Source organism: Ostrea edulis, chromosome 7, assembly GCF_947568905.1.
Source record: "Ostrea edulis chromosome 7, xbOstEdul1.1, whole genome shotgun sequence".
NCBI classification, from domain to species: Eukaryota; Metazoa; Mollusca; class Bivalvia; order Ostreida; family Ostreidae; genus Ostrea; species Ostrea edulis.
This window is the reverse complement of record NC_079170.1, coordinates 40,213,693-40,232,726: the sequence shown is the minus strand read 5'-3', so window position 1 is coordinate 40,232,726 and position 19,034 is coordinate 40,213,693. Positions and strand designations below refer to the sequence as shown.

Sequence of the window (19,034 nt, the reverse complement as noted above, 5' to 3'; positions counted from 1 at the left end):
TAGATAAGACAATTCAAAATAGAAACCCAAGATAATGGGATTATCTATAATCATTCAGATATTCTGAAAGAAAGCAAACAGTTTTATGAAAACCTGGATAAGAATTATGACTTTGATTTGATCAATATGGACCTGAATGATATATTAACTTTAACAGAATTCCCTAGACGTGATCAAAGAACTCCCATGGATCTAGAAAAAGATATTCGTGAGCGTGAAAACTTTCAAGCGCTTAAAGAAAAGAACAATAAGTCTCCAGGCAGTGACGGATTCACAACAGAATGTTTTTAATTGTTTTGAAATGATCTTCATGTTTATATTACTGGCGCTATTAACCAAATCGTTAGGCAAGAATATTTACCAGTCTCACAGAGACTCAGTATAATTTCTTGTTTACCAAAGGGTGATAAACCAAGGCAATTCCTAAAGAATTGGCGGCCGATCACTCTACTTAATGTGTTATATAATTAATATCAGGCTGTATTAGTCATAATATTAAAAGTACTTTAGATTATTTTATTTCTAATGTACAAACTGGCTTCATAAAAGGTAGATAAATGCAAGATGAAGATAACGAACAGTGATCAATCTCATAACTCCTACAAGCAATACAAAATAGATAGGTGGGCAAACACGGACCCCTGGACACACCAGAGGTGGGATCAGGTGCCTAGGAGGAGTAAGCATCCCCTGTTGACTGGTCACACCCGCCGTGAGCCCCATATCCTGATCAGGTAAACGGAGTTATCCGCAGTTAAAATCAGTGTGCCAAGAACGGCTTAACAATCGATATGAAACACGTCAGACAGCATTTGACCCAATTCGAGGTTGTATTGACGAACTAGATCGTTATAAAGACCATAAAATTTGCAAAATGCTGACTTCAATCGAGACTGTTGAAATCCCTGTACCATCAACTTGTTTGTCAGTAGCTTACCTCGATTTAAAAACTGACTATACCCAGAGCAAGCTCTTGCATATCGAATCAGTTGAGATATATAAACACCATATGCAGGTGATAATGGAATATTGCTACATAAATGTGGGAAGTTATATAGATGAAAATACCAGATTTATTTATGACCTCATGGCCTATACAGAAAACACATAGTTTACCAGGCGTGGTTATAGATTTTGAGAAGGCATATGACTCAATATCATGATCGTTTATATAAAAGATCTTAGATTGTTTTGGTTTCGGTAACAAAAGAATTACTTGGGTCAAAATCCTGAATACTAATATCAAAGCTTCGGTTCTGCAGAAAGCTTTCTTAACAATTTGACACCCAGAGAGGGTGCCGTCAGGGTGACATTATTGCCCCATAATTATCATTTATTTTATATGCAGAAGTACTTGCAATTGCTATTTTGATTAAACAAAATAAAAATATTAATGACATAGTTATCAATGGCAAAGAACACAAAATGTCGCAGTACGCGGATGATGCCTCAGATAAATTATTATTACTACTATATTCATTTATAAAGCGCAAAATTACACATAATTTCTATGCGCTGTACAACGTTTGTGCTAATAATCAGTGATAATATACTAATAAAAGACCTGCAAGAGCTATAAAGGAAATGATAAAAGAATAGAAAGAATTTAAATAAAACATGGTAGTAAAATGACAAGGTGGTTGACTTGACAAGATACAATTGACATACAGGTATTCATATGCTGGATCAAAATTCAGTTTGCACTTTTTAATGCTTTGGAAACCTTAGAATTCTTCTCAAAGATATCAGGATTGAAAAATACACAGCTCAAAAACTAAAATTATATGGATTGGAGCAAAACAGTTTGCTGCTGATGTCTATCATCACCCAAGATGGAAACTAGACTGGAGATCCACAAGTTTCACTCTCCTAGGAATACATTTTTCAGTTGATCTAGAAAGAATTGTAAAATTAAATTATAGTCATCCTATTCTTACTATTCATGTAATGATTAAGCAGTGGAGTTGAAGGATTTTAACACCTATAGGAAGAGTCACAGTCATTAAAACGCTTCTCCTTCCAAAACTTAACCCCCTTTTTCAGCACTACCAAATCCCAGTAAAGAAATCCCAAACTCATTAACACAGGCACTCTTTAAATCTATATGGAAATCAAATGTGATAAAGTTAAAAGAGTAACGGTTACTCAAAAATACATGCTGGGTGGACCTAACATGTCCAATATAAATGATTTCATAATATCTTTAAGGTGTTCACGGATTCAAAAAGTAATAACATGCAACCAGTCCTGGATAAATATTTTTGAAGTTTCTTATGGAAAAGGAGTGGTGAATAAAATCTTAGATTTTGGGGATGAATATATTCATTGTCTGTTGAAAATTACTTTGAATTCATTTTAGACTGATGTTTTTACTTCATAGTTGAAAGTAATGAGATCACATTTGGCATTGAATTCTCGGACGCAAACGAAATTTGTAAATGTTCCAATATGATACAATTCAAAAGTAATAGTTGGCAGGTCATATGTGTTTGTAAAAACGTGGTATGAAAAAGGTGTCAAGACTTTGATTCATGATTTTGTAGACTCTAACGGTACTTTTCTAACAGTGGATAGATTAGAAAAAATCTGATATTGATCATGTTTGTTTTATGCAATACAACAGTATTATAAATTATATTTCTACAATGGCAAAAAATCTGTGTGTGTCAGCAGAGTTGAGAAAATACGTTAATGGTCCACCACACCTTTTCACTATGAAGATATAATATTGCATAAGAAATGCACAAATTATATATATATATATATATATATATATATGTATATGTGTATATATATATATATATATATATATATATATATATATATATAAACATTACTTATTAAGAAGAAAATCCGACTTCAATTGCTAAATGGAATTCCTGTCCATTTTTGAGGGGCTATAAAGAAATAATTACCAAAGAAGGTTTAGAAATATGTTTTGAATTGACGTCAGATGCAGCGGCACAATGGTTGCAATACATAATTCTACAAAGAATTATACCTGTTAAAAGTTACTTGAAAAAAATCAATGTTGTGGCTAATGATATTTGCTTATTTTGTGGACACAGCTCTGAAAACATTGAACATATTTTTGCGTTTTGTGACAAAATAGGAAAATTGTGGAACCAACTACGCTTAGATATTTATGAGAAAACAACAAACAGAATTGGTTTCAATGTATTTAATATTATTTTTGGCTTTTGGTAATACAAATTCAAACAAAGTAATAAATTTCATAATTTTGCATATCAAACTATATATATTTATGTTGCAAACAAAACAGATTACCATCTTTTGAGATTGAATTACATTATATTAGTATGAAATATGAAATTGATCATTGTATATTTTCAAAAAAACTGCAATTTCAAAATATGCAGTACAATCTGGGCTGTATGGAAAAATATTTGTGATTGATGCCTTTCCACTCCTTACGTGGGCACTGTCAACCTTGATATGTCATTATAATTAAATTTTGTCTGTGAATGTATGTATGAATGTTATTATCAGATCCTAAAACTTTTTGACCCTGCCATTAAGGCAACCATATAATAACACTGACCTCATACTTTATTAAAAGGAATATTGAACCTGGTCAACGTATCAGTGCTTGCAGAAACAATTGTATCGACTTCATAAAAGCCAACAAACATTTCGTGTGGAACAAACTGGTCATCGATGCATCGGAGGCAAATAACGAGTTGTTCTCTAATAGAAATGTCAGTAGTCTCATCACCCATTATGATTAGAAATTTGACATTCTCTAAATCTTTCATAACATTTCTAAGAACTTGATTGGGCATTACTTTTAGTGCGTCGTATTGAACTTGCATGAAACATACTTTCTCTCAGACTCAATACCTGCAAAGCAGGATCAATCTCTGTCTGCAGCTTAATCAATTCGTGAAAATTAGAAGAACTCTTCTGTTTCCCCTTGATTGAAATATTTTGTTTGCTAGACATCTTAAATTTCCAAATATTTTCAGGAAACGATCTATGTTTTTTTTTTTTTTTTTTTTTCTGTTCCGAGTATTGTTTACTGAAAGATTCACCAAAATCCCCTCAATACTTTTGAAAGCGTAAACGATCTCTCAAGTGCTTCTCTATGGCACTTGCCGTTGGATGGTTTTTAAAGCACATTGTGGCTATTTTTTCAATTACGGAATTCCGTTGATTCTCCTTATTGTGATTGGACAACATACCACCCTTGTAACCTGTTGTACAACAGAAACAAAATGCTGCATCTAAGGACACATCATAGTGGAGCCATTTCCATTTCTCACACCAAGATCTCTGAAAGGAGATTTTCTGACCCCCCCCCCCCCCCCCCCCCCTAAACTTGATAAAGGAAATTTGAAATTGGTGGGTTGGAAAGGATACTTTCTTATACTAGGTGTAGGCCATCTTACAGCATGTTCTAATTTTTATGTTCCGCCCTTGTCCAGTTTGTGCTTTTTGAGCATTGAAGTATTACTTGGACTATCTTAAAGTTCAGACTCCTCACTTTTTACCCATTCTGAATGTAGAAGGATTTTCGAGCGTACTGAAGCTCCGCTTCATAACCGCTTTTTTAAATCAGAGCTGCATGCTGGGTTTCCTGAACCTCGGTAAGAACATCCGATGGAACACAGAGAACAAAGTGCTTAGAAGACCAATCGTGTCGTACCACATTGGATGTATGACTACACATCACACATATCTCATTCGAAGACACATCGTTTATTAGATTATTATGACAGTCTCTGTTGATGGCAGCATTTATTATCTCTGGGAAAATGCTTCGGATGGGGCTGCAAATTACATTGCAAAAAGCATAAATGTGCAGCAATGAGGAATACTCGCCTGACTTTGCGGTTTTAAGAATTTCATTCTGCAGAGATGTTGTTGCATTACCAGTTACTCTGCATTCATCTTAAAGGCCGACAATTGGGTAAAAAAGCAGCCAATCGGTGAAAATGGTGGAATATATGAATTTTCTGGTCACATTGAGATTGCAGCGCTTATTTTGCAAAAATAAAGATTAAGCTGTTGTACTGAAATTTTAAAATGGGTATGCTTGTTCCCCTCATAAATGTGCATATATTGGTTATATTATTTTAGATATAAATTATCATGAAGTTTTAATTTTGGCCTCAAAAATCTGAAGCAGGGCTAAATTTGTATTTCAAACTAGAGATTGGCAGTTTATGGGTGTAAATATCTTTTGTTATTGTTTACATCGGATGTTGACTCATATATTGCACGAGCATGCTTGTCTAGTTCTAGATAAAGGGAGATTGCACCAAAGGAAATCACTGTATAACGTGGAAAAAAGTACTTACTCATATCATTGGCAAATCCAGATTTTATTTTTAGTTATATTAGTTATATATAATCACATTCCTTTAAAAAATTGGTTAACTTTATAAAAATAACTCATCAGGACTGTTCAGTCTGATTGCTGTTTCAGAGTTTTGCAGGATTGCTGGTACCTTTTCTCGAATAATGGCAAGCATGCAGATGTTTGTCTGATTAAGTAACAATTTCCTAGGCCAGTTGTGTAACTCCCATTGTCTCTCACCAATGATGACAAATGTCCAATTGATCAACCATCACTCTAAAATTACTCTCAATCTGGACTCTTACGTGTGAACATTACAATGTCAAAAGAGACAATCACAGATAGTAGGTCTCCAAATATCATAATGGACAAAGTGTTTCTTAATAATCCTTCAATGCACATGTCCTCCATTGCACAGCTACAATTTTCCCCCAAATTCTTCTCATAATTGAAAGGTACCAATAGAAAAATCATAAGTATTAGTATATCATATATAGACTCTACCAATATTTTGTGTACATTATCAAAAAACTACATGTTTTAAAAGACATGGATAAAACAATGATGAATTTATTTTGTAATTCCTAGGGTGAAGTTTTGTTAAAGTAAAAACCTATCCTTTTAGTACCTCACAGATCGAGCAGAGTGGTAGAAAATGCGGGAAAACTGTAGTTTATTTTGATAAATCATGCCAGTCTCCCTGTTCAAAATATCGTCTGCTACAGAGCACGTGTAGAGTCAAGCATCAGACTGCTGTTTATTCTGATAACACTGCTAAGCCCTGCCCTCTTGCCATATATGCTTAATTGCTGTAGGGGTGTACATTTTTCTAGGTTACTTTCGGCCTTTAAGGTAGTGATTGCGAGGCATCACGTGGTTTATTCATGTAGTATCTAAAAAGAGATTATTTTCGTTTTCGATTCCGGAATACGTCAAGCGCTTAAGCATCAGTAATAACGGTAGACGATGGAAACAGCTATAACCAGACACAGAGTAAAGTGAATATATACAAATGAAATACAATACAAATGAAAAATCCCTTATGGTTTAATTATCTTTTAAATAATAGTCATTAGGCCCGAAGTCTCCATGATATATATACCCCCTCCCACCTGTTACTTTTCAGTCTTACAGCACGTAAATTTAATTCACAAACCACTAGGCCTATTAAAATCATAATATATAATGCTATGAAGGATTCGACCCAGCATTGGCTGTTTATGGCCTAGCAAATGTGAAAAAAATAAACACCGATTTGTAATAAATATGAGTGTTTATTTCTTCTGTATAGGACAGATACCGTTCAACGATGGGAGGGGGGCAATATCTCACCAGAGGGCGTATTACGCTACGCTACAACACCTCTGTCGACGTCTAAATGTCAAAATTCTTGGCAAAACTTACTTTTATCTATTGCATCATAAATTATAATTTTACAAGTTTTAGTTTTAAGCTTTAAATCTTAAAGTAGGTTCATAAAAGCAACGAATTCTATGATTATTCTAGTATTATTGAATGGATGAATATTTATATAAAACCTTTTAATTCGATCAGGTGTCTCACATTTACCATCTTCTGCTTTTAAAATTTTCAGACAAGTGTTTGTTTTGCTTACATATTATCACTACAGTTTGATATGCTAAGTTAGTTTTAATACATTTTGATATACTTCATACATGCCAACTTTCCCGATTTAGGCGGGATCTTCCCGATTTTAACCTCCGGTCCCGCTTTCCCGATCGGGAAAGCAAAATTACCCTAAAATCCCGATTTGAAATTTTTTCCGACCAAAATTTCCGATTTCACGATTGAAAACGATTTTGAAAGCGGGATAATCGTGAAATCTCGTGACCAGAATTGGAAATCCCGCGTCATTTCTGAACTGGCCAATCAGAAATCGGGACAATAGTCAGCCATTGCTGTTTACCTGTGTCGCATGGTGTCGGGTTGGTCTGCCTGTGTCGGGGTGCAGGTGTTTATTGGACAGTACGAAGCATATTTTGATAGTAATTAATCGGGAAGACGGATTTCAAATTGACCTATCCTTTACACAAACGTGAATGACAACGATGCTAGTGTCACCACCAAACAATCGGACATTCCGCCTCTCGATGACAGCATCCAAAATTTGCAATAAGGTACGTCAAGTATATATTTTTTCCAACTATAATAATATAGGCTATCCAAATCTATCCGTCTATAGCGATGTATTATATAGTCTATATAGTGTAGTATTCATTAAATATACTTTGTGATGCGTAATTCGCACAAGTCTGTACTGAATTTTTTATTTAGCAAGTAGCCTTAATTTACAAGTAAAACGGAATATTTTGATGTGTTTTTTTTTTCCTGGTAATTATTTCAGATGTCATGGGTGCAAAGGTTTTGTTCGCAAACTTCATAGCAGGGCAGATCACTCCTTTTTTGGTTGCAATGCAGATTATTCCACCAGTCTCTGCAAGCCCATGTTTACAGACAAGCAAGATCGCCTTTGCAGTCGTACCTAAATGCATGTGCTTTAATTTAAATTTTGATATATAGACCGGCCAATGTTTATTGTATGGTGTAAAAGGATGCAACCTTAAATATTATTTGATATTATGTATGTGACTTGTTGGAGAAGATTTTTTGCTGAATAGATGATTTTAATAAAATATTAATGTATATCTTTCAAAGTTTTTTTTATATAGTTAATGGTCAAACACATTTGATGTTGTGTTAATATATGATACATTAACAATGATTTGATTGATATTTTATTTGAAAGGACAAATATTTATTTTCATGCTAAAATGTCGTGAATTTTGAGCTTTGAAAAAAGGTCGTCGCGCGCAAAATCCCCCATGGGGATTTTTAAAAGTTGGCATGTATGATACTTTTTAGACGTTGGCAGAGGTATTAGTGGAGCGAGGCAGGAACGATAACTCTGGGTAGAGATTGCTATGAGGGGCTTAAACATGACCGGATGCTGGTAATAGTACACTAAGTGCTAAAATCAACAAAAGACAATATATTTCCGGGAAAATCGCCGATTTAGTCAACTTTGAGCTAAAATTTATTTAATAGTGGGTTATCGACGGCAAAATATTATATTAGAATATGAAAATTCAAACATTTTAAAATAATTTTGAGTGAAAAAAAATGTCGTCAGGAACCCTCTATATCGAAATTAAATTAATTAAGAATTTCAATTAGCGGTAAGCGCTAAAACTGTCGTCTGGTCATCGGCGTCGTTGCGTCTATAGAAACAACGATGCATTTCACAGCAACTGATTAACACGGTGCAATCCAAAATCCACTTTCAAGGTAAGTTCATTGATAGATTATACTAAATAATGAGACTCTTTAAAATGTCTTACATTTACACTGTCAGGTGAAGGAGATGTTTAGTTCATATAATATTCTGGGTTAAGTTAATAAATATTTTCCCCACAACATCTATGTATTAGCCTTACATTTGTTAGTAGAAGTAATTTACAGAGCCTATTATATTGCTAAGAATAAATATAATTGTTCTTATTAGAATGATTACATCATTAAATGCATTGAGTTCCTATTGAATTTACTATCTTAAGATATAGGCCTATATATATACGATCTCCATAACCAAAAACAGCGACATTATGCGGCATGTCGATTAACGTAATGCATTCCGGGAATGTTGTTGTACATTACTGTCACTTTCATACAACACTACTCTAAGTTAAAAACTTCCAAAATATATCAAGCGCAATTTATTCATTGCTGTAAGAGAAGCTGTCAGTAACCATTGAGAATTTTCTTTAAAAAAGTGGAAAGTACAAAAATCACAAATCTGAATGAAACTCTCACACTTTTGTGTATGGTAATAATCAATGTTAAAAAAGAGAAAATTACTGGAACCATGCGTCGTGTTTCCATGGCAACGGACCGTACCCACAGTTAAATCATTAGATGTTGAGTTTTTAATCTTTTCACAAATATTTCTAATAAAACAATTTCCCAACAATGTACATTGAATGGAAATTCAAGAAAGCACTTAGATTATTGTACTTGTGATTGAAAAAATGTGTATTTTCTTGATTATTCTTAAAAATAAGTCATGAATTAAGGTAAAAAAGAGCATTTATGACTTCTTTTCAGACACTATTTTCTCTGAAACGCAGCAGGGCTGACATTACTTCTACATGCCGTTTTTAAGACAGTTATCTATACTACCAATATAGTAAATAAAAACAGTTAAACAATTTACCCTTTTTTGTAAAACCCCTCAAAACTCTACATTAGGGCCTACTATTTTACACAATTATTACCCCCCTTGATGTGAACTCTCTAGAATTAAAGGAAGAAATTAATGAATATCACTTTGCAGACAACATAAAAAATTCTGGATGGTCAGTAAGGAATTCAGTTAACAGGAAACTTGAAAGGTGGTGTAGAGATTAGCTTATTTTTCAGTAAATTAAATTTGATATGTTAGTTCATAGTGAAGTTAGAATCCATGTAATAATTCCAAATTCATACAAACTGTCCCAATGACAGATAGATCTAGTAAATCAATAGTAAACACCGGTAAATAAGATTCCAAGTATGTCTAGTGTAGAACACTTGTTTCTCTTTAAAAAACAACAAAGAATATCTAAATCCTTTTCTACACTCAATCAGTATCAATGCTGACGTCACACTTTCACCTCATATTGCGTCATACTCAACATGTATTGTGACGCACTTTTTGTGTATTCAAAATATTTCATTCTCACTGAAATAATTTATCTTCTATCAAATGGTCAATGTAATTTCTATTATAATGCAATTCATATTTCAAATTATTGTATACGTAACAATGTGGGTTGTTGTTCTGATGAGAAAGCGTGGTATTTTGTTGGTAGATCCTCTAATAAATATCCCATTCCTATATCATTATTTGGCTATGAGTATAGCACACACGTTTTCCAATTACAAATTCTATAATTCGTGTATTTAAGACCACATCCATATTTTAAATGTAATAAAACAATACACCTCATAGAGATTTCGATATAGAAATACTTGAGGCCTACTTATTCCAACATCTTACATGTATGTATCAAAAAATCAATGTACCAGGATGGAGGTGGGGAGGGGAAGGTGTCCTATTTTTTGATACATTAATATTTTCTTTGTTTTTACTTACACCCCCCCCCCAGATTTTGCATTCGAAGTTAAGGAATGATAACACTATTTAGGTTTCAATTCTTATAGCCATGCATTTGGGGTGGTTCTTTTTTTTTTTTTTTGATTGCTTGTCAATAATCATTCGATATTCCTCTGCGTTTTTTTTTTTATTTCTTTTTTTTCCGAACATCCCCTCTAGCTGCCCCCCCCCCCCCCCTTTGGAAAATTATAGGCCTAATGTGTGTCAGAAACTCTCAAATTTAGACCAATGACTGTAAATGTGTTAATAACTTATTCATCTTCGGAAGACCCTAATGTCGGCTTCAAATGAATTTATAAATCTGGAAAACGATATAAATCCTAGATATCGTGTTACGAAGATTGCACAATTTGACTTCAAATCTGCTGCCTAATGTGATATATTTACATCTGGTAATAATTGTTTAATACCGAGCGAAGCTCCTACGGGCCGAAGGCCCGTCCGCGAAGCAAGGCTCTAAAGGTAACACGTATGTAAAAGAAAAAAGTCAAAATCAGCAAAAGAAAAAGAGATAATCTCTATATACGTTCACTGATATTTTCGTGATCCATATGGGCGCCGCTATTTATTTTTTCATTACCTGCTTCAACAGTTATTCGTGTTTTATTTTGAATGCCAATAATAGGAGACTTTGACGTGCAATTCGTTATTTAAAGACTCAGTTTGTTCAAAGTGAATATTATAATTATCATTGTAACAAGTTTTAGCAAATAATTACATATAAAACCGTAATGCGACTAAATAGATGAACGAGTTCATGAGTGCCTTTAAAGAATATACGATAAAATTATGGTTACATTTTTACCATTTTGAATCTATTGGTTGATTTTGTTTAGTTTTATAACGGCCCTTTTCATTGCATACGGAATGTACTATTGTTGTTTATAATTGTTTGCTTTGAAAAAGAGAAAAACGTCGAGGCTAAATGTGACGTCAGAATGCACAGTTTACGTTAGCCTCACATCGGAAGGCCTCGGGAACCAGAATATGCGGTGAAGTATGCAGCGCGAGCTCGAGGACTTACGTACTAAGGATAGAACCAGGCTAAGCTTACGTCGCCTTGCGTTTTATTTCCCGCGTTCAATGAATAGGCGGGTCCTGTAAAACTGTTGTCCCCATATAAACCCCTTTAATATTGAGATGTTAGTGGGTTTTTAGCGCAAGGAAAATTTCATTAAAAATACATATTTTTAAATAAATCATAATCTACCGTACTTAACGGAATTATGATTACCACTTGGGACACTCCAATGACCATCACATGCTTCGCTCGGTCCAACGGTCACACCGTATACATATTAAACATGTGACTAGCAAGTTATTGTCTCAGAGTTATCTCTCTTGGATTTATAAATATATATTATTACTACAGTAACTTGATCATCACGTCTCGTTGACAGGCGCGGATCATCAGATCACACGAGACGCGAAGCGTCGATTTTGATCTGATGATCCGCGCCTGTCAACGAGACGTGATCCAACTCTTCGGATCAAGTTACTGTAGTAATGATAAATTTATTATATACCCCCTATGCATTTTAAATCCACATTTATATGATACTAAATGTAATCCAAATTATCAAAAATACAGACATACAGTGAAATTATGTTTTGCGTGTACAGTTTTTTTTTTTTTTTTTTTTTTTGGTGACGCGGCCAATATCTTAAGCAAAAAACGTTGCGTTGATGCATTGTGATGTCATTGTGACGGCATCAGTTTCAGCGGATACTACGGAATCAGAAAACCACAGTGTGGTGATCCGGAAAACCGGATCACACGCTGTGAAATCCACAGTATCAACGAACGATACATTGATGGGCATATAATAAATATACATTATTACTACAGTAACTTGATCCGAAGAGTCAAATCACGTCGAGTTGACAGGCGCGGATCATCAGATCACACGAGACGCGAAGCGTCGATTTTGATCTGATGATCCGCGCCTGTCAACGAGACGTGATCCAACTCTTCGGATCAAGTTACTGTAGTAATGATAAATTTATTATATACCCCCTATATATTTTAAATCCGCATTTATAAGATACTAATGTAATCCAAATTATAAAAAAAATACAGACATACAGTGAAATTATGTTTTGTGTACGCAGATATACTTTTTTGTTTTGTGACGTGCTCAATATTCCCCACAAATAACGTTGTGTTGTTGCATTGTGACGTCATTGTGACGGCATCAGTTTCAGCGGATACTGATACGGAATCAGAAAAACACAGTGTGGTGATCCGGAAAACCGGATCACACGCTGTGAAATCCACAGTATCAACGAACGATACATTGATGGGTATATAATAAATAGGATTACTAAACTCACAGCTTTTTCATACAGAATCCACTAAACTCAAAAATATTCAAGTTTTTCATGACTGTTTACTAGTCTGTAAATTATGTATAATGAATAATGATAGGGTATAACCTAATAAATTGGGGATGTATGACAAATCGTCTGTTTAACATCGACTTGACAGTGTAAACATAGCCGCAGCCGAGGCGGATCATGAATTTTTAGAAAGTGGATTGAAAATTATGAATTTTTTTTTTTTAACCTCAGATTCATTCAGGATTGATTGTTCAAAGAAATAAACACAATATTAGATGAACCTTCATGGATTTGCGTTGCTATAGGCCTTTCCGAAAACGTGAGTTATCTCTCTTTGTATTCTTACATTTAGTGTGAATATGACAACTTCCGGGTAGTAACACAGTCAGACTGCTCATATATTATTAGTATGGGCGCTGTTCAAAATCGAGAACAGTTGAAATCATTTGTACGAGTGAGTTAGAAAATGTTAATGGAAAAAAAGAAGAAGAATTTCTTGATCGAGTCGGGAGTGATTTTCGGGGGGAGGGGGGATTTTAAAAATTAAATTGGAAATCACCCAGACATTCATTTGTTTACATATGTATCCAATAACGACTGACATAATTATTTTGTAGGCATTTTTTTTTATTATAGATATTTAAAACGTCGAGTGCCTGTGGTGAGAAGATCTTGCATACATGTAAAATGCCCCCCGCCCCCCCCCCCCCCTCTTTTCAAAATAAAAGAAATCAATTAAAATAGGAAATCAACGCTTTCATTGTTTTATCAGGGCTAAATTTATTCCACCACCACCAATCGACTCTTTCAAAAATAAACCAGATTGCAATCATTGGGTAACTTTCTTCAAAGTACCTGGACGTGGACGTGCAAATCATTTTGTACACTGCAGCATGAAGCTAGGATTGTTAATATCAACTGATATGTTTAAAATGCAGTAAAATAGGTAACTAAATAATATTTTTTATTAATTTTGTTGAATATTGTTAGACTGATATAAATTATTTTTCATAGACCTGTGTGATCCCGGAAGGGGGGGGGGGCATATTCTCAAATGTACTCTCTGGGGGATAGGTAAGTTTACCCCCCCCCCCCCCCCCCCTAATACAATGCTTTTGACGTCTCTGTATCTTCCCTCTTTTATTCGTTTTAGCCCCCTTGAAATCTATTTGATTATGTATAGGCACGTATCGTGTCATAAAAGAAATTGCAATGACAGATTTAGACACCCCCTTTCGCCACAAATTTACAAAATAATTTGAGTAAAACTCCGAATATTTTACTCAAAATGGCTGTATTTACAGGTACATACTCTTGCCGACTATAAATTCAGGGTGTTCAATTATACGTTATTTTATTTTCAAAGCATTGCATGTCAGTTTAAAGATGGTTTGTGACGACGAAATTCTTTATGGTTATACTTGTATTTGAAACTGTATAAAATTTGTGGGCAGACAGCTGGAAATCTGTCAGTGGCCTCTGCTTCATTTACAAATTTTACTCACCAATCGAAGGAGATGAACATTTTCAGAATCCAGATGTGTCAGTCCGACATACCTAGACGTACATCGTGGCAGAACTTTCATCACTGAATGTACTACATTGCTATTGAACAAGTAACTTCTGATATTTTATTATAAATCTGACTGTATTAAAACACGGGCTATAGATCCTGAGGAAATGTATGCAATATATGATATAAACTAATTTCAGTTATAAAACACGTGAAATCCTGGAAAATATGGGGGGGGGGGGTAGTTAGAATAATCTTACTGCGTCTCGGGACAGGCCCGTCGTAGGAAATTACATCAGTTTAACGATAGAACATCCTATCGGAGAGGGGGGGGGGGGTGTCCTCCTCTACTTACAACATTAATTTTCTATTATTTTTACAGGCAAAGTTGGTTATTTGCACGTGTATGAAGTAAACCTATGCATTGAGATCTTTTATTAACGTTAACATATTTGTTGGCGTGATTACTGCAAAATTATACAGCATTATCTTTGCGGCCTTCTGCACTGTTGATAATGACGCTTCTCGAATATACTACCCGGAAGTCTTAACCTACTGTTACGCAAGCGTACTACGTTCCGGATCAAGGAAAGATAACTCATGTTTTCGGATTGGCCTATATCTGCTGTTACCTACATGTTTTATTTTTGCCGGTCCGCTGCGGAAAGAAACCGACGCGGAACATTCAGATTCTTAAATAAAATATCATAAATTCCATAAATATTTTATCTAAACTTATTGTTTCCAAATTGTTTTTTTTTTTTTTGTTTTTTTTTTTTTTTTTTTTGGTTTAAAGCGTGCATACTAGCCTAAATCTAACACGTGGTTTTTAATCATGTACGTGTACATAGGGATATGCATCTTTAAGTAATGGCGCTAGGCCTACATAACGTCAAATCTCTGTGACGTTATTTCTTTGTTCTCTTGAATATGCAATAAGGACCTTTTGTCATGGGCGCAGTCATATATAAACTATAATATATATAAACCACAGCAATATGTGATTTAAAAAAATACACAGGTTCGTTAGTAGATAAAGATATATACAAGTTTAAATTAAATCCAAATGCAGTTTAGGTCAACTGATTAAATATGAAGGTCATTGGTTAATGTATGGGACCTTGAGATTGTAGGATAAGGTCATTTACAAGGTTCAATAGAATTTAGCATGTCATTAGAAAGTAATTAATGCACACAGAAGGCAAATGTTCTTGACCTAAATTAGATCATTAGCCTAGTAATAAGATATATATTTGAAAATGTAGCTGAACATGAAAAACAATTGGTGTTTTTGGTAAGGCCAGTAACAAAAAACTAAAAGTTGTTTAACTGATTTTATTTGTTTGAATAAAAATCTAGCATTTGTTATTTCTTTCTATATGAAAGACTTTGCATGATTGTGTTGCGTTTCTGAAAAAAGTTAGCTCAAAAATCTATTGTTTTATTGAATTTTTGACTGTATACAATGCCATGTCAACCATTTTTTGCTGAGATATTTAACTTTCTTATTTCAACAAAATTTTATATAAGACTTTTTCATTTACCTTAAACTAAAAAAAAAATATGCATCTTATTATTTTAATTGTATTTCTTTTTTGGACTTTAAAGAGGTATATTTCACTGTTTTTTCAGGGACTTTGTCCTTGTTACCACGGTAACAACAAAGTGATCAATAACTTTGTGTTATTTGAGTTTAAGTGACTCACACATGCGTTTTGAATGATTTTATCAATAACGTTGCATAAAATTGTAGAATTTTTCAATATTTTTTTTTTTTTTTTTTGCACTTTCAAATTTGATATATCCGCATGCATGACACATTGACTAAAATCAACTTTTGGTGTATAAAAAGGTTCATAATAATATCTTGTACATTCAAAAAATATATTACATGACAACTATGTAAAATATTCCTTATTGAAAGACTATGTAATCACCATAAAGGGCGATAAATCTGTATGAATCACAAGGACACACCCCCTGCTGAAAAAATGTATTTACCAAAATAATTGTGCAAAATGATACTGTATAATTATATAGTGTGTTGTAACATGTAAAAAAAAATCTGCAGATTTGTCTTCTTGGTTTTTTTTTTTTCTTTCTTTGGTAACTGCATAATTATAATTTCAAAGAAAATTACAAAAATGCAAATAATTAATGCATGCATTTCAGTACTTGAAAAGAAATATGGGCAGAATGTTAATCAATAATTTTCAAGAACAAATTAAATATATGAAGCATCTCTTTCCTGAGTAGGTGGACATATTTTTAAATCTAACTGATGGAAAAGGGTAGTTTGAACAATTAATTCAATTAGCATTAATAATTAAGGCCTTTCGTTAGTTTAAAGCAAAGTCCTGGTGGGAGTTCAGTGGGCAAAGCCTTCCAAAGCTCTAGGATTTCGAGGGTTTTTAATGTTACTTTTATAGGTCTTATTTGCTATAGAAAAGGGGGTGGGGTGGAAATAACACCCCCCTGTAAAGTAACAGAGAAAAAATATGTAAAATGAAACATATATTATTTGACATTTCAGATGCCTGGTAGGAAATCTTACAACTGTTGTAATTGTCCACGAGTGGTACGGCAGAAAGACAGATAGAGCATTGCAAGAAAATACAGAGTCGTTATCTCCAAACTATCTGGGAGAACACCAGGTGACGATGACTTCCTATGCAACAGATGTAGGTGCATGTTTGCACGTCACATAAAACGCAAAATTCACAGCATGGCGAGCACGACAAATTGTCAAGGTGAATCAGCACCATCAACATCTCCAACTTTAATACCTCGGTTCAGTCCACCATCGGTAACCCTTCCTTTTCCTTGCACATCAAGAGGACGTGCTACATGTTGCATCTGCAAAAGGCCAGGGCCAAAGCTAGTTGTGGTTTCAGTGGGATTTCGTCCTCGAATATTTATCACCAAAGAAGTCATAATTCTTGCTGGAGCTCGTTGCTGCCCAAAACACCTTCAGAGAGACATTGAAAGTTTGAACCCAGCAGCAAGAACAACAAATTTCAATAAAACTTCAATAACTGAGCTAATCAAGTTCTTAAGAACCGAGATTCTACGAAGTGAGAAAGCAAGGCTAGATTTTGACAGTGAAAGTCTTACAGACACTGAATATATAGATCTCCTAGGGATATCGAAAGCTTCTTTCAATGACATGATGCTGTTTATCGAGGGGAAAATCAAAACAACTCCTGCTAGAACTACCAGAACGAACCTTGCAATCTTTTTGCTAAAATTGAGAGGAGGGAAGTCAAACAAGATTTTGTCCACATTGTTTAATGTTTCCAAATCCAGTATACAAAGGAGTGTGCGAGCTGTCCGCAATATATTGATGACCGGGGGTTTTGTCACAGAAAACCTTGGATTTAGTCACATAACACGAGAGGAGATAATCAATAAGCATACGCGACCCCTTGCCCAGACACTTTTTGGTGATGACACAATTCAGCAAGTCATACTTATATTGGATGGGACGTACATCTACATCAACAAAAGTGGTAATTTTAGATTTCATCCTCAATCTTACAGTCTCCACAAAGGCAGGCCACTTGTGAAACCTATGGCCATTGTGTCATCGACCGGCTACTTTGTTTTTGTATTAGGTCCTTACATTGCAAAAAACAATGATGCCTCCATACTCAACCACATTTTGAAAAGAAATATCGATGACATACAGGGATGGGTTTGCGAGGATGATGTATTTGTGGTGGACCGTGGTTTCAGAGACTCCTTGGATTACTTGGAGGAACTAGGTATCAAGGCACAGATGCCATCCTTTATGGCTCATGGAGACAGGCAGATGTCAACTGAAAGTGCAAATATTAGTCGATTAGTGACAAAGGTAAGTCTGTGAATTTTAGGTTTATTTTGCAATGCAAAGAACTTAGTTACAGAAAAACATATCTTCATAATATATTTATGTAAACATATTTTAAAATCACAGATCAGATGGGTGGTTGAGTCAGCGAATGGTAGGATAAAGCAATGGCGTTACCTTGGGAAAATCCTGCCAACGAGCCAGGTTCCGTACATTGGAGATTTTGTTAGGATTGTTTGTGCCATCAGTAACAGGTATATTGTAATCAATTCCAATTACTTGCAGATAAACATGCATCTCACAATGAAATCCTGTAAAAAGATGAAATCAAAATGAAATCATAATACCATTACCTAAGTTATTAGATACACTCTAAGTATATTGATACTTAAAACCCCCAGAATGTTTATATTCGGGTTATGCTTGATTTATCATTATACATATGTAGGTACTTGAAAAGTAGTTCTAATGGTAATGCTGAAGATGACCAGATCCTAGGTACAAAAATGATTTACTTATCAAAGCAAATATGTTTATGAAATGGATAATAGATGTTTTCAAACCCGAGGGTGCATATGACGTCACACATAATGGCGCGTAAACTAGCGAAAGAAAATATACATATCGCAAGATTTGTATTTCATCGCTTTCAAACTCGAAAACTACGCAAAATATTTCATTTAAAACACATTTAAAATAGTTTTAGGCATAAAAAGAATTAATTTTGCTGAAAAAATGAAAAAGTTTAGAAACATGCGTTGTGTCCTTTAAGAGAAATCAAAAAGTGTGTATTCTGAAAAGCAGCACTTGCTGTTAATATATTTTTCTCAATTAGTTCAGTTATTTCTTATAATTAAAA

General features: G+C 34.2%; 1 long non-coding RNA gene and 1 pseudogene across 1 annotated transcript; both read left to right on the top strand.

Moving 5' to 3' along the window:
* Nucleotides 1-7,318: 7,318 nt before the first annotated feature.
* LOC130048134 (uncharacterized) lies at nt 7,319-7,986 on the top strand. The gene is made up of 2 exons (XR_008796977.1): nt 7,319-7,458; nt 7,686-7,986. It is a non-coding gene; the product is annotated as an uncharacterized LOC130048134 (long non-coding RNA).
* An 8,893-nt stretch (nt 7,987-16,879) lies between these two features.
* Nucleotides 16,880-18,511, top strand: LOC130048672 (uncharacterized; annotated as a pseudogene).
* Nucleotides 18,512-19,034: the final 523 nt, after the last annotated feature.